Raw genomic sequence first — 14,805 nt, forward strand, 5'->3', positions numbered from 1 at the left:
AATAACACCTAAATAAAGGTGTTGAAGATGTTCCCTTAAGAGAAGCATCCCAGTGATGTGAGTGGCACCACTCCGCTGACAGTTTAGTACCTTTTTTTCTGAGAGTGAAGTAATCGAGATAGATGTGAATGAATAATGTAGACACTTCAAGTCAAGTCAAGTCAAGTCAAGAGGCTTATATTGTCATTCCATCTAAGTACAGGCACACAGTGGAGTGAAATTACGCTCCTCCAGGAACAACACAGTGCAACAAAGAACAAAAAGTACAAAGTGCGAATGTGCACACATCGTGTGCGAACAAAAAATTAAACTAGAAAGAATAAATACAATAAATTAAACAGACATTAGACACAGAACACAGACAGGACAGTGCAGCACCGACACAGCACTCATTCTGGACATGAGGTAGTGGAATAAGGTGCAGACATATTAACATGCTGTGATCTGTGAGTCATGCAGATGTCACTTCCATGTGTAAAGGCATTTTTTTAACCAGGATTGATGAAAGTCAAAAACTTTGTCTCATTTATGTATACTTCTCTATGCTGATTGATGAGTAAAGGTGTCTGGCCTGTTTGTCACTTCATACTAAACAATAAGGGAATATACATCATTTAATGATTGCAAAGGTGCCCATAACTGTGACATCAGTTTTTTCCCCTTGATATTACCATTTCTGATCATTTTAGCTCAGCTTCAAATGTCAGCTTTTTATCATCTTCAGCAAGGACACCAATCATTCTCTAAGTCACTATAACCCAAATGAGCCAACCTTAATTTACACAAAATACAGCAATATATAGTGCTGTTTTCCACAGCTCCATAGATTTATGAGGGAAAAACGGACTGGACGACTAACTTAATAGAAAGAATTACAGCACTGTTTCATCACAGACAGCTCAGCTGCATTAAATCTGATGAGGATGCAATTTAACATGCTCTTCAGTTGTCCTATAAGTGCCGCACAGTCCTTTACAGTTGATAAATATCTTTTCATAAATGGTGTTATGCAGTAGAGGTGCAGTTAGTGTGGGAGTGATAAACCCCAGTGAGCAAATCTGTGGGTGTGCTTACGTGAGCATTGAAGAGTTAAAGGGACACTCCACCAAATTGACAACTTCACATGGTTTCCTTCAACGCTTTAAACCAACGCATCACACCGGATTGTTCTGATAGCATCTCAGTCCATTCATCACAGAACTGTTGTGGGCCAATAATTCTTTCATTCTTAGCAACCAATAAATCCATCCTGTCTGGAACTAAAGCTGCTACTTCACTGACAGCTTGCAGGTCTTCTTGACTACCTGGAAGTGCTCTAGTGTGGGCTGCTATTTCTACTGCACATTCTCAGCTTTTCTTCTGCCTCTGCAGCTCATCCTCTGAGTACTTAGGTTCAAACTCGTATCCATGTGCTGTCAGGCAGGCAGTTCTCTCAGGGTTTCCTCTTTCTAATCCACAATGAATTCTAAGGCTGCTGTGGACTATATATATATATAGATATAGATAGATAGATAGATAGATAGATACAGTGCTAAGCAAAATTCTCACGCATCTGAGAAAACGATATGGAAAGCCGTTTATCAGAGCGGTAAGCATTTATTTGTTCAAAAACACTAAAATGAATGTAAACAAAAATAAATAAACACATTGCTTTTATGTGTGTGAGATGTTAGCTTAACCATTTCCAAACCTTTCCTCAAAGAAGCATTTACAGTTACCATCTAATATCTAGTTCAGTTATCAGTGTAAATATACATTCAGCACTGTGCAAGCATCACAGACCACCCTTCACCTGTATAGGTTTTAGACAAAACAGCCATGAATTCATTTTTCAGAGCATACTTCTTAGGGGATCAGATATAAGACACCCTTCTAGAGGGTGGATTTTGGAACACTGACTTAGTAATATGATCAAAAGAATAAAACAAAACGAGACTCAATTGAGGCAGTATGGTTGCGCAGCGGGTAGCGCTGTTGCCTCACAGCAAGAAGGACCTGGGTTCGCTACCCAGCTGGGCGACCAGGCTCCTTTCTATGTGGAGTCTGCGTGTTCTCCCCGTGTCTGTGTGGGTTTCCTCTCACAATCCAAAGACGTGCAATTAGGCCAACTGTACACGCTAAATTGCCTAGATGTGAATGTATGTACCCTATGATGGACTGGTGACCTGTCCAAAGTGTATCCTGCCTTCCACCCAACGCCTGCTGAGAAAGGCTCCAGCTCCCCCCATGACCCAGAAGGATAAGTGGTTTAGAAGATGTATGTGAGACTCATTTGAACCATGCAAGACCTTGTGGACCACTAAAATTGTCACCATCAAATAAACAGTACTTAAAGCTTTCATTTTTGGGAGGGAGGGAAAAAAATCCTTCCACTGTGAGAAGACACTCACCATTATGAGTCTGCAGGATGAGTAACTGTCAAGAAGCTGTTAATGAGAAAAGAAAATTTTGCAATTTTTGAACAAAGAAGTTGCTGGTGTTCTGAGAACAACAGACTGACCGTCCCAGAGTCTACTACTTGGATCAAGACAAACAATAAATGTAACCAACTTCTAAGACTGAACCTTTGAGTTGTGGAAATATGTCCCTGTAAAAACTGAAAATATGTAATAAAGGCAAAGTGTGGACACATTAAATACTGAAAATTCCAACATTATATTTAGTTGTTGCAGCTTTTTATATAACAATAGATGAAGGGTGGCCTTTCACTTTTGTACAGTACAGACTGAACATTCCTTAATTTGGAGGAGCCTCTCTTTAACAGTGTAAAGGTCTGAGCTACACACAGATCGAGTAGTCTACAAGGCCATGCTGGACAAAGAGGGACACCCTCACACAGTGACTAAGTACTTTAATTAAATCTCTGCAAATACTCGTATTCACCAGAACAACAATAAAAACAGCATGGGTCCACTGGTGCAGCTCATAAAATATATATGGTATTTAGACACAATCAATGAAGCGCTCTGCTATCCATTCCAGGGCCCTGTCTGCGGGGCATAGCCAGAGGGCCTGCCTGCTCTGCACCTCCGTGCAGGCCTTTCTGCTTCAGTGTGTGTTGGCATGCAGGTCAGTATTCCCCCTCCTCTCCTTCAAAACCTCTAAAACTTTAAACACTCCCCTCTTGGGAACCTCTCAATGGGGCCCTTGTCCAAGGCATAGCACTCCACTGTGAGAGGGGGAGGCCAGAAAGTAGACATATTTACTTTAAAACATCAAACATTTAGCAAGGCTGATTTACACAAGCGTGCTAGTGTGCCACTTCCCTCCCAGGAAGTGTTTGTGTGCTTGCTGCCATTCTGCAGGACAGGAGCGAGCCTGGCTGACCCACTCTACAGCAGTGCTATGTTACCAATGTAGTGTGATGGAAATCATCTTGTAGGTCTTCGGCACATTACAGGATTTGACAGTGAATGGACATTTTAAAACGTCCTGTAGCTTTGAGGAGTTGCTTCTTATGATACTCAAATAAGACCTAATGATCTAATACTAAAAAGACAGCCATGCAGCATGATGGCCCACTGCTGTGCACGGTACTCACTTTGAAGCAAAATGAAGAGCGAGCTGAAAGCCAAGGGGAAGGAACAAATTAATTGGAATGAAATTCCAGGTGGGCTACATGAAAAGAAATCTACTACACTTCAGCTTAGCAGTTTGTTTCTGACTAACGGCGAGCTAAAGGCAAAGTCATTCATCTATATAGAGATATTTTAGCTCACCAATTCTCATTATTTCTTTCCTGAAGTAGAATTAAGGGATGTTGTTCAAGGGGAAAAAAAACATTCCACCTCAAGCCAAAATATTTACATACTGACATTTATTTATAAGGATGAGGGACAAGAATAAGAGAAAGAGGTCACTCCTTATCATTGTCATGCATGTGCACTGCTCAACTTTGCAGGAGAAATATTTCCATTTTATTCACTCAGATGGTTACTAGAGCATATGTAAATCAGACCTAGAAGCTCCTGCTGCATCATGAGCATAGAACGTCAGATATTTTGCTATGGAACACCATATTTGATGAGATGAAAACACACTACATGCCCAAAAATATCCAGACACCATTTCCAATTAGTGAATCACATGGATGAAAATCAGAAATCAGAATGCACTTTTCTTCCTTAACATGACCTAACAGGATATTCAGGTGAGAATCATTTTGGATAAGACATGATTTTATTTACTGATTGATTGGATTGTGAAAAGCTGGCATGCCAAAAAATGAAGGAGGAAAAACATGCCGTGATATGAATGATTAATATAATTTTAGTCAATATCAGGAGACATATAGAGGCGGGCAAACATCACTACACTTACAATTAGGGAGAAACATGAATTTTGTGCACATCATGTATAATCTTCATAGTGGTTGATGATTGTGGATTGGTGTTTGTGGCCCAGGACTAATAATGTAAAGCCTTCCCAGAACAATAGAGAAAGTTATTAAAGCAAAACTCCCTAATAAACCCCTTGATTTCATAAGATACATCAAATAAGCATGTACCTTCAAACTTCTGAACAATATTACTTTACTAAATAGACAATATTCTGAACTAGATTTTAAAGTGTCATCGCCCTTATGCCATCTGCCAGCTGCCAAGTGCCAATTTTCTGAACAGTCTCTTAGGCATTTCATACACTACATCAACATTAATATTTACCTCAGATAAACAGCCTCACCCTCATGAATAAGCATCTACGAGGGGCCCTGTAGTGCTTCACCGACCACTCATCTGTAAAATAGCTAGGGCTCTGTTGGTAAGTGCAGGATGAGATTAGCATTGCACTTTGGGAGGTGGTGGCCCCATATTTACTGTGTCGTTCGGAACTGGACATTAATCACCGTCACACAGAGTTCTGTCTGACTCTGCATTTGAGACAGACCTTTGTGCCCCTGCAGAGAGCTACTTATCACTATAGAAACAGCCGCCAAGCATGCTAACCAGGCCAGTGCAGAGGGAGAATGTGGAGGCTGAACATGGGAGTACTCTGGGAAGAACAAGGATGCGCTTAAATGTTAAAGTAGAAATGCCATAGCACATTTTCTTCAGACAGGGTCGAAGAGGCTACACCGCAGAGATATTATGTTGAGCCCTATATGAGGATAGGTCTGGTGACCTCATCGCCTAATCAGATGATCTAGAGCAATGCCCTGCGGTTTCATTAGAGTGACCATGGTGATCAACTGCAACCCTTTCAGTGAAACCCTCTCCATATTCTCTCTCTGAGCCTTCAGCTGAAAAGGCTCTTACCATGGAAATTTTTTTTTTTTAAATTCAAGAGTTTGATGTAATTTAAGCATTGTTAAAGTTTCAAACAAAAAAAGCAACATTCAGCGTCCAGGCCATACAGTCTATATATGGAAAGTAAGCTGTTAATTGAGCCTGTTTTGAATTAAATATCCTTGTGATGTCACAAAAACCAGTGCATTTGCAATGCACATGTCTTTTCAGCCTACAGCAGTTTAGCTCCACCCATTCACACTGAAGTTATAAGGAGTGTTTCAGCATGGGCTGCCTTCCGAATGTGGCAAAGCACAGGGCAGCCAATTAGAAGAACGGTCAGTATGATGATCAAATGATGTAAAAATAGCTTATGATAACAAAAATGCAAGAAAAAAGCAAAATTTGAGATTTTGAAAGAAATGGTTCACTGAAGAGTCACATTTATACAATTTTCCTTATACCTTAATGTTTGCTTCTTTAGTTTTGCATTGGAGCTATGAGGATAATGTAGTTAACAGGTAATTGAAAGATTTTGGGTGACATAGACTTCTATTATATTATACTTCCATTGCAAAACTAAGGAAGTAAACTGCAGACACCAAAATGTCCTGAATGAGGAAAAATTGTGTACACTTTATTTTATTTTCCTTTATGTACTATTCCATTGAGAAACTTTCTTTAGGACCTTCTCAACCCACTCTGAACCATCTTTGGATTCTTAGGGCATACAAGCAATAATGGAGTAGTCTGGAGAAAAACTGAAGCCCCAAGAGGAACGTTTTAGGTCAGACAGATAAGAGAGGGCAATGGTCAAATCTCAGCATGAATCTTGAATGCACCTGGAAATTGACTCCAGCTGCTTTTTTCACACAACAGCACCAAGTGTTTTCCCCACCGCTCACCATATTGGAGGCAACTGCACACAAAAGTGCTATTAATATCACATTTCACAGCAGGAGTGTTTACATGCCCTGGCATTGTTAATGAGAAATCACGTCCCTGCAGTCTTTGGAAAGGTTTCGGGGTTATTACGTGCTTTCCAAATCTCCATCAAAAATCAATTCATACTGATCTGAAAACAATTGTTCTACAGTTGCCAGAGTATGAAAGGAACAATAATAAAAGAAAGCATGTGGCTCTCTCATTACTGACTTGACTTGAATGAAACTGATTGGACCATACTTCTTTTATTATTTGTATTAAAAAAGCAAAACCATAAATAATGGCTAAACACTTTTAAAAGTCGACATGATATGAATGAACTAATTACCAAGGAACAAACTACCAATTCAGATCTTAACAAAGCATTTGTTGAGTTTCTGTTGTTACTTCCTCAAAATATAGACACTATAGACTACTTTCAACATGAAGTCATGAAAATCGCCCAGAGTGCTGCATTCCATGACACTGCTTACATTCCTTGCATGGCAAACCTCCATCCACTGCACTTCACAGATTTTAGGTTTAAAGAAAACCAATGTTCTCTTCTATCAGTTGCATGTAAGTGCTCTCCTATGAGAAGTGGCTCTTCAATTGTACTGGCTTTCATGATGTTGTTCCTTTTAATCTGTCACAGAGCTAGAAGGAGGCATCTCATTTCACTAGAGAGCCAGCACCCTGACCTAACCTCACTATTGTTGTGTCTAATCAAAAGGTCATATATTGTGGGACTTGGCAGCAGTGTGGCTCATAATTAGAACCAGGACACTGGAAAATTTCTTTGTAAAAGTGATGGATGAGATATAGGCGAGTGCCAAAATATGGCTGCACTGAATACATCAATGCATTTATCATACTGCCAATGATTTGTATTGCTTTGTATAAATGATGTTTATGTGTGTTTTCATAATATTTTGCAGTTTTTCTTTTTTTATTTACTATTTTATATACATTTAATACATGTTTATTTAACAGCACGGGGACCGGCAGATATGTACATGTAAAATATCAGATATCAGTATCAGCCCACATTTGCCATACAGCTGCATCCCTAATACGTCTTCATATTATTGTACGTAACCAACGTAACTTTTGTTTTGTGCCTAATGAGATGACATTCTGAGTAGTCCAAGGAGAAAAAGCAAGGTTAGTGCACTGAGTTAAGATTCAGCTTATTCTCCACATAAAGTGAGACGTGGGATCCAACGCGCCCTCAGGATGCATGGAAACCTACTCCTTACCTTGTGATAATGATTAAGAGGAGAGACACATAGGCTTTCCTAGTCTGAAGACATAGCAAAGCAGCTTGGACCTGGCAGTTTTAAATCACTAGAATGAGAACAATGTTCCCACCGTGCCCCACAAAAGCTCTAACACCCATCTCCCATAGTAGGGTAGGGTCACCCATTGCACTGAATGGGCCCCCTTTCTCCAGCTTTTGGGGGCTTCACCATCAACACCATCAATGGGAATAGTGTTCCTCCCCCACAATGGGCAAATCAACTGTGGGAGCATTTTGGTCTCTACCCCTTTTCCCATCTCTTCATTGAAGCCTCCTTGCACTGAACAGAGAACAATGTTGGAGAAAAGACGCATGCCTTCACGTCCGATTAAATACAACAGCATCCCTCACTCACAAGCACAGTGCATGAAACCAGCTAGAACACAACAAAAATGAAGCATTCCAAAATTTCAGGTGGAACTGTGAAAGCGACATCATATCCATCATCCTCCTCTTCTCATTACTTGGGAGAAGCTAAGAAATAAGCCTTTTTTTATTCTTCGTTTGGCTAACATAGATGATGGGAATCATTCATGTGGATCTGTGCTTCATCTGTAGTCAAAGTCAATTAAGAAAGTGCAAACAGAAGAGCAGATCAAAACATAAGCAAATGCCCAAACATATCACTGACACAATTAAATCCTTATTATGTGTGCCAGCAGTCAGGAACATTAAGTGCATGCAATTGCATAAAGCAGTTTAAATCTTAAATTCTGCTGAGAGGAGGAAGACCAGATCCATGGACACCTAATGACAAGTAATGCGTCTCTGTGTTTAACAGTATGCACCAAGGTAGGCACTATGATCATATTTTGAAATGATTAATTTTGTTATTGTTAAACATTATGGGTTTCTGAGCACATCATCATCAAGATATCAGCCACAATTAAAGAGCACTCACTAACTGCATGTTTCATTAGTTATTACTAATATTTTAAATTACTGAAACTTACCAAATGTAATACACATACACACATACACACTTTTTCAGAGTGTCTAGGAGTCTTCTAGCAGTAATCCATGATTTCCTGTTTCACTGGAACGTATATATGAGGTTACACATAGGTCAAAGTTGCTTAGTCATTCTTCAACATGGGAAAGAGAAGAGAACACACAACAGGGCAATAATTAGAGTTCTAATCAATGGGAATTGTGGACTTTGTTAAACGCCTCGCAGACTCGCTTTGACTGGAACCGTGTTCTATGTTGAGAAGAATCAAAAATTTAGCTTTTTGGCAACAAACACTAAATATGGGTTTGCCTTAAGAAGAAGTCTACACTGAAAAGAACCTGATGCCCACTGTTAAGTATGGTGGAGGGTCTGTGATGTTGTGGGGCTGTTTTTCCTGTCTGCATCTGCCAAGAAACTAACAATGGGTTGTCACTGGATCTTCCAGCAGGACAATGATCCACAACACATGTCCTGATCAACACAAAAACGGTTTACTGTACATGAAATCAAGCTTCTGACATGGCCATCTCAGTCCCCTGATCTAAACCCCATAGAAAATCTGTGGGGAGAGCTAAAGAGAAGAGTGTACAAGAGAGGACCCTGGATGATCTAGATATTTAATAAAGAGGAATGGTCTCAAATCCCATGCTCTGTATTCTCCCACCTTATAAAAATGTTATCGGAGAAGGCTAAGTGCTGTTTTACTGGTAAAGGGAGGTTGTACAAAGTATTAAATGCAGGAATGCCAGTAACTGTGATGAGAGATCTCAGGAAAAATGTACTTAAATTAAATGCTGCATTTTTCTCACTTTTTCAGTGTGAGACTAAGTTAATTTAGTGCCATATAACCCTTTTTACTCATCTTTACAAGACGTACCAATAATTGAGGTGGGGACTGCAAATAAATAAACACATACATACATAAATCATTTTAAGTTGGAAAAGGTAAAGTAGTGCCATATTCAAAAAATACTATCAGAATGTATAATTATGATATAGGATTCCAGCACCACTGTGCATCCCTATTTAATAGTGAATTTATTGGATGGAGTGACCGTATATATAGTCAATGCAATAACATTAAGTTTGATGAAGAAGGACCACAGCATTTGGGACAGATAAAAGTACTTTTAATAAGTACAGTGCAAATTTCATTATGTTCTCCATCATTATCTTCTTATCCAGAGCGACTTACAATTTGATTATTTTACACAGGAAGGCAAAGGTAGTGTTAGGAGTCTCGCCCAAGGACTCTTTTTGGTATAGTGTAGGGTGTGTACTCAGATGGGGATTGAACCCCAGTCTACAGCATAGAAGGCAGAGGTGAGACCCACTACACTATACCAACCATATTTTGATGACTTGTTGCTTAAAAACCAACTCAAGAATTTGTTATGATACCTTGGTATCTGAATTTCTAAACTCTGCCACTTTTACAATATGGTCAGAAATAATACAGTTCATGAAGAAACTGCACATAATTTTATTTGCATTCAAAGTCAGTTGAGCTCAAGGCTAGTTTCTTGTTGTCAGGGGTGACATCACAAAAATAAAAACTGTACAGAAGAAGGAAAAGCAGTTCTTAACATTAATATATGTTAATGTGATTTTATACCAAGTCATTTTGGAACATTTCTGTTGGCTTCTTCTCCATGAAATGTTCACAAAATGTAAAGGAAACAGATGGTGTAAAAAATGTTACAAGGTCTTGATATGACTCACAAAAACTGCCATCAGCATGAATTTAACGCACTTTCAGAAATCAGGATTTAAATCTTGAAGCACAGCATAAATTTAAGAAACACGATGACAGCAACAGCAGAAAGCAGCCGAGCAGCTGGACTTGCTTGGTACAAAACAAGGTGCATGATAATAATACATAAGACATAATTATCCATTTCAGGGTTTAATTGTTTCTATTTCTGCTGTTGTCTGTTTTTGAGGCAAGCTGAAAAAGGGGACATGATAATACTCCAGACAAATTGAGCTCCTTCAATCACATCAAGTATTAATTAAGGCTGCAGACAGCGAGTAGCTCAGTCATATCATAGATCGCATTTCACAGACTGAGGAGTGTGCAGTCATCCATCCACACAGTGCTTCACACTGCTGCACACTCATAAACAATACCCAGCCCTGCCCCATCGAAACCGAATGGACCCAGACAATAATTCGATCTCCTCCCAGCTTGTTATTTTTAGTGTACAGCAAGATTTTTTTCCCCAAATCAAGCCCCTGAACTGCTTGAGTCTATTCCTCCCACCCTGCCATGCCATCCCAACTGGCATAACAAAGCTAAACAAAAGACAGTATGACGCTCATGCCAAAGGCACAGCAATTCCGTCTTTGGAATCCTGATGGAAAGCAAAATAATGAGGGGTTTCATCAAAACAACAATTCACACCCACAGTGGAAGACTACGCCTAAGCTCCGGAGGCTCTGTTCTTAAGGAAAGGGCTTGAATTCACTACTAGCACTATCAATTTTAGCTGTATAGAACTAATAACCAGGTGTTGAGAGAAATGATAACATCACCATTTTTTATAGAATTCTTCAAAACACTGATAGACTCTCATGAACTCACCTTCTGGTTTAATAATGGGAATCTATCTGCTGACAAAAAATATAATTTGACACAGCTTGATAACATTTTTATTGTTATTGTGATAAATTCCTATATTTTATACACGCGTATGTATCAGCATTGCACATGTGAAATACTGGATATCAGCATCTGGACACAACTCCCATACTGGTGCATTCCAATGTGGCATCACTGGTTCTTTTTGCCTGTTCCAACTAAGCAAACCTCAGAAAAACTAAGTGCTATCAAAATGTCTTCAAGTATCTTGATACATTATTGCCTTATCACCAAACTCTAGCCTCAGCTACGTGTGTATTTAGTCCAGGGAAATGTTGCAGATGACAGAGTCACCATACTGAAGTGATTTATTTGTCTTCTGTTCCAAAAACACACTAACTGTATCCTTAACAATAACCCATTTCTGTACAGAGAGCAGCCCTCAGGGCCAAAAGTGCACAAGTCACTTAGTCAAAGTGACCAGGGTAAGTGAGTGTAGAAAGAAAGAAAACAGGAATTTGAGGGAATGTCTACTTCTATTATGCTGCACTATCACAGCTTCTGTTCTAACATATGCTGCTCTGCATTCTAAACTTGCAGGGACTGAACTCTACAGTAAATGTGCTTAGATGAAAACAACAGCTTTGGCGAGTACACAACCACCTTTCACATCCAAAAATACAACACTCTGGGAAGTGTTTTCACAGGTCAACATAAGAGTTTGTGATTGTAGTAAGAGAAGGACTTGGTTGTTTCTGTAGTGAAAACTACAAACACAAAAGAGAACATAACAAAAACAGAATCCCATAAACAGAACTGTTTTTCAACACGCCAGAGGGTTCTGGCAAGCAGATACAGCGTAAATGCATCTTAGATATCAAGATGCACCGCACACCTGCATATAGTAGTTCACATCAGGCATATACTATGTATGAGAAAGTACCCGGACAACTATTGTAATCTGTGAAGAAAGCTGTTTTAAGATGCACCCATTGATGATACAGGTGTTCATTTGCACAGACATCTTGCATAATCTCCAAAGAAAAGCACTGCCAAAAGAATGGGATGCTAAGGTCACCATGCCCAATGCCAAGGGTTGGCCAGAGGTGTATACCCTGCCCCAGCACCTTTGGGAGGAGCTGGAGTGCCAGAACTACTTGTCTAACTTCAGTGCCTGACCTCACTAATGCTCTTGTAGCTGAATGCAATCAAATCCTTACAGCAAAGTTAAAAAAAAAAAACATTTAGAGTAAACCCTTCCCTGAAAACGGGGACAAAGTCCCAACTAATACCCTTCATTTTAGCAGACATGTTGAGTGAGCTGGTATGTATCTGCAGCTCTGGAAAAAATGTTATGACTATAATAAAACAAAACACATTGTTACAGAAAGAAAATGGAAATTCCTGCACACAGCAATCTGCTAGAGGCCAATACTGTGATCATGACTAAGAAGCGAAGTGTTGCCAATCCTGTTTAAAACTTCAGCACGCAACCATCCCTGCTATTACACTTACTAAAATATCTGCAGTAGTTTGACCTGAAGTTTTGAAAAGTGGGCTGAGAGACTGAGTGGATCTCTAAGAGCTTTTAAAGCTGTTCAGAGAGAACTTTATCTCGCCTCTCTGGCTGCACACCACCACTTATGCTGTGTCTCTAAGCTTTCTTTTCTCTTAAAGCTAGATGACTCTGGTGGAGGGCGGAGGAAGAGCTACAGGCACCAGCATCCTTTTCCATGCAGTCATGTCTGCTGCCATTCAGATCAAGTTCTCCATTAAACTTTTATTCCCATTGTCTGCTCTCGATTGATGTCTCAATGTCGGAAATAATTCATGAGGCATGTTTTTAAATATGCACCATTACAACTTCGATGAGGGCCATTGAGTCTTTACTTCCTGAGTTTATATTAATGAGCAGATATTATTTACAGTGATATGAAGCATGACTGGCAGCTCTACTCAGGCCTCATTACTCCGGATGCAACCGGACAGTCGTAGCTTGTCCAGAAAAGGCATGTTTGCTTTCAGAGAAGCTTTAAACAGCAGGCTTATGCATTTCAAGCTGATGAGAGCCCTCATAAGTTCATTACAGATGAAAACCTGTTTTACATCTGAAAGAGAGGCCCTCAGGAACCAAGAAAAACACATGAATCAACTGGCAAAAGCAGGGGGCTATATGAATATTAATACTTTTGTCAAGCACATTTGTTTAGAGCCAGCATATAAAGGCTTTAAGGAACCTGAGGACAAATGAACTCATGGTTGGAGATGTTAACAGGCAGCCTTAAACACAAACATGCACATAATAGACTTATATGTAGATGATTGCAGATGACTGATGGCAATCTATTGTGAAGTGTCAGCCCCCTAAGAATGAGTCATAACATGATTACAAAGACCTCCTTGAGGTTATTACTTTCGTCTCCATCGGATATTGCCAATATGCTGCAGGCAAGCGTGAACAGGCAGAGCAGTCAGAATAATCAGTGCACAACAAGGTATAGAAAACAAGGTAAATGTGCATATGATTTACCTCTAATTGACAGATGCTGCTTATATGCCTCTCCATGAAAGTTTCAAAGCAAATTATGCCAGAAGAGACAAAGCAAAGGAATGCGAAAGTGTGTCCATCAATGTAAAACAAAGAGACTGAAGCAACAAAGGCTGTTACCATATGATTCATTAAGTTGCTCTGAGAAACAGACTACATAAATATTGATAGAAGTATGTGAAGTGCAAATGAGCGCTCAGCTTTAGATACCATAATTTCCCCAAACCCCCTTGACAGAGCAGGCAACACTTACTTCAGCAGAATTTTCTCTCTCGTTTTCACTTAAATGAAAGACAATGAGGTTCCAGGTTAAGATCAAACGGTGTTATTTTAAGGCAGAGCTGCATGTTGCATTAGACAGAAGCTGTAACCAGGATCTTGACAGTTATGCAGGTCAGTCCACCTGCCCGGGCACACGTGTTCTCCAAGAAATCATTTCCTTCACAGAGACTCATAATGACCAGACAGTCTTTGCCAACAGACAGCGATATCGCAGCGTGTTCACTCCTCTATTGTGTGCAGAGTGTTTCGCATGATGAGAGCCCATATCTTAGTTAGACCACTGAAATTCACCACCACTTTCAGCTTCTCTCAGCCATCAAAAACTACTCAACAGTGCCCCCTACTGCTTCAGACTATTCCAATCTGTAGGTAAGCATCACTGTCACTGTTTTCCACCCGGAACTTGTGGATTCTCAAGATGATCATTTCAAATTCAAATTCATAGCAAATTATGCGAGGGGAAGCAGACAGCACTTTGACCTGCATTAAAATAAAAACATAAATAAAAAGTTGGAGCACAGCCTATTAAAGGTTCCTGACCAGATTTCCATGCGTAAAAGAATTTCTCTCTCTAAGAAAGTATATGATTTACCCAAGGCCTGCTGTCCACTCAAGCACACCTCCAGGTCACCCATAGGCTTAAAACACTAATTAACCAAGCCTGGAAGAACCTAAGTAGCCACATAAGTCTGCAGTAAGCAGTAAGCAAGCATCTTGAAATCCACCTGTTTCCCACAACATAAGAGTCCAATGGCTTAAATGAAATAAGTCAGAATTATACTACAGCACCAGACTTTTTGAACCTAATTATAACAGACTAGTGTCTGATAGAAGAGCAAGAAGTCACAGAGCAGAGTGAGAATATCACTGGAAACTTCATCCTGCACACATCACTCCTCTCGGAGGACCCTACTCCAAGACCCCAACCATACAGCGCAGTCCTAACTATGCCTTTCAGTAGGGATAACAATCCAAGCGTTTTCAGACACAACA

General features: G+C 39.8%; 1 protein-coding gene across 4 annotated transcripts in view; it reads right to left on the bottom strand.

Moving 5' to 3' along the window:
* The window catches only part of sema5ba (sema domain, seven thrombospondin repeats (type 1 and type 1-like), transmembrane domain (TM) and short cytoplasmic domain, (semaphorin) 5Ba), a 159,841-nt gene that overhangs the window by 142,980 nt on the left and 2,056 nt on the right, over window positions 1-14,805 (bottom strand). The window contains exon 1 of one of the 4 annotated variants that reach the window (XM_017709527.2): window positions 13,784-13,973. The exons of the other annotated variants lie outside the window; for them this stretch is intronic. The gene's annotated coding sequence lies outside the window, so the exon portion shown is untranslated. Of the gene's footprint in view, window positions 1-13,783; window positions 13,974-14,805 lie in introns of those variants that run through there. 4 annotated transcript variants of the gene reach the window in all.

The sequence above is a fragment of the Pygocentrus nattereri genome, chromosome 6 (assembly GCF_015220715.1).
Source record: "Pygocentrus nattereri isolate fPygNat1 chromosome 6, fPygNat1.pri, whole genome shotgun sequence".
NCBI lineage: Eukaryota > Metazoa > Chordata > Actinopteri > Characiformes > Serrasalmidae > Pygocentrus > Pygocentrus nattereri.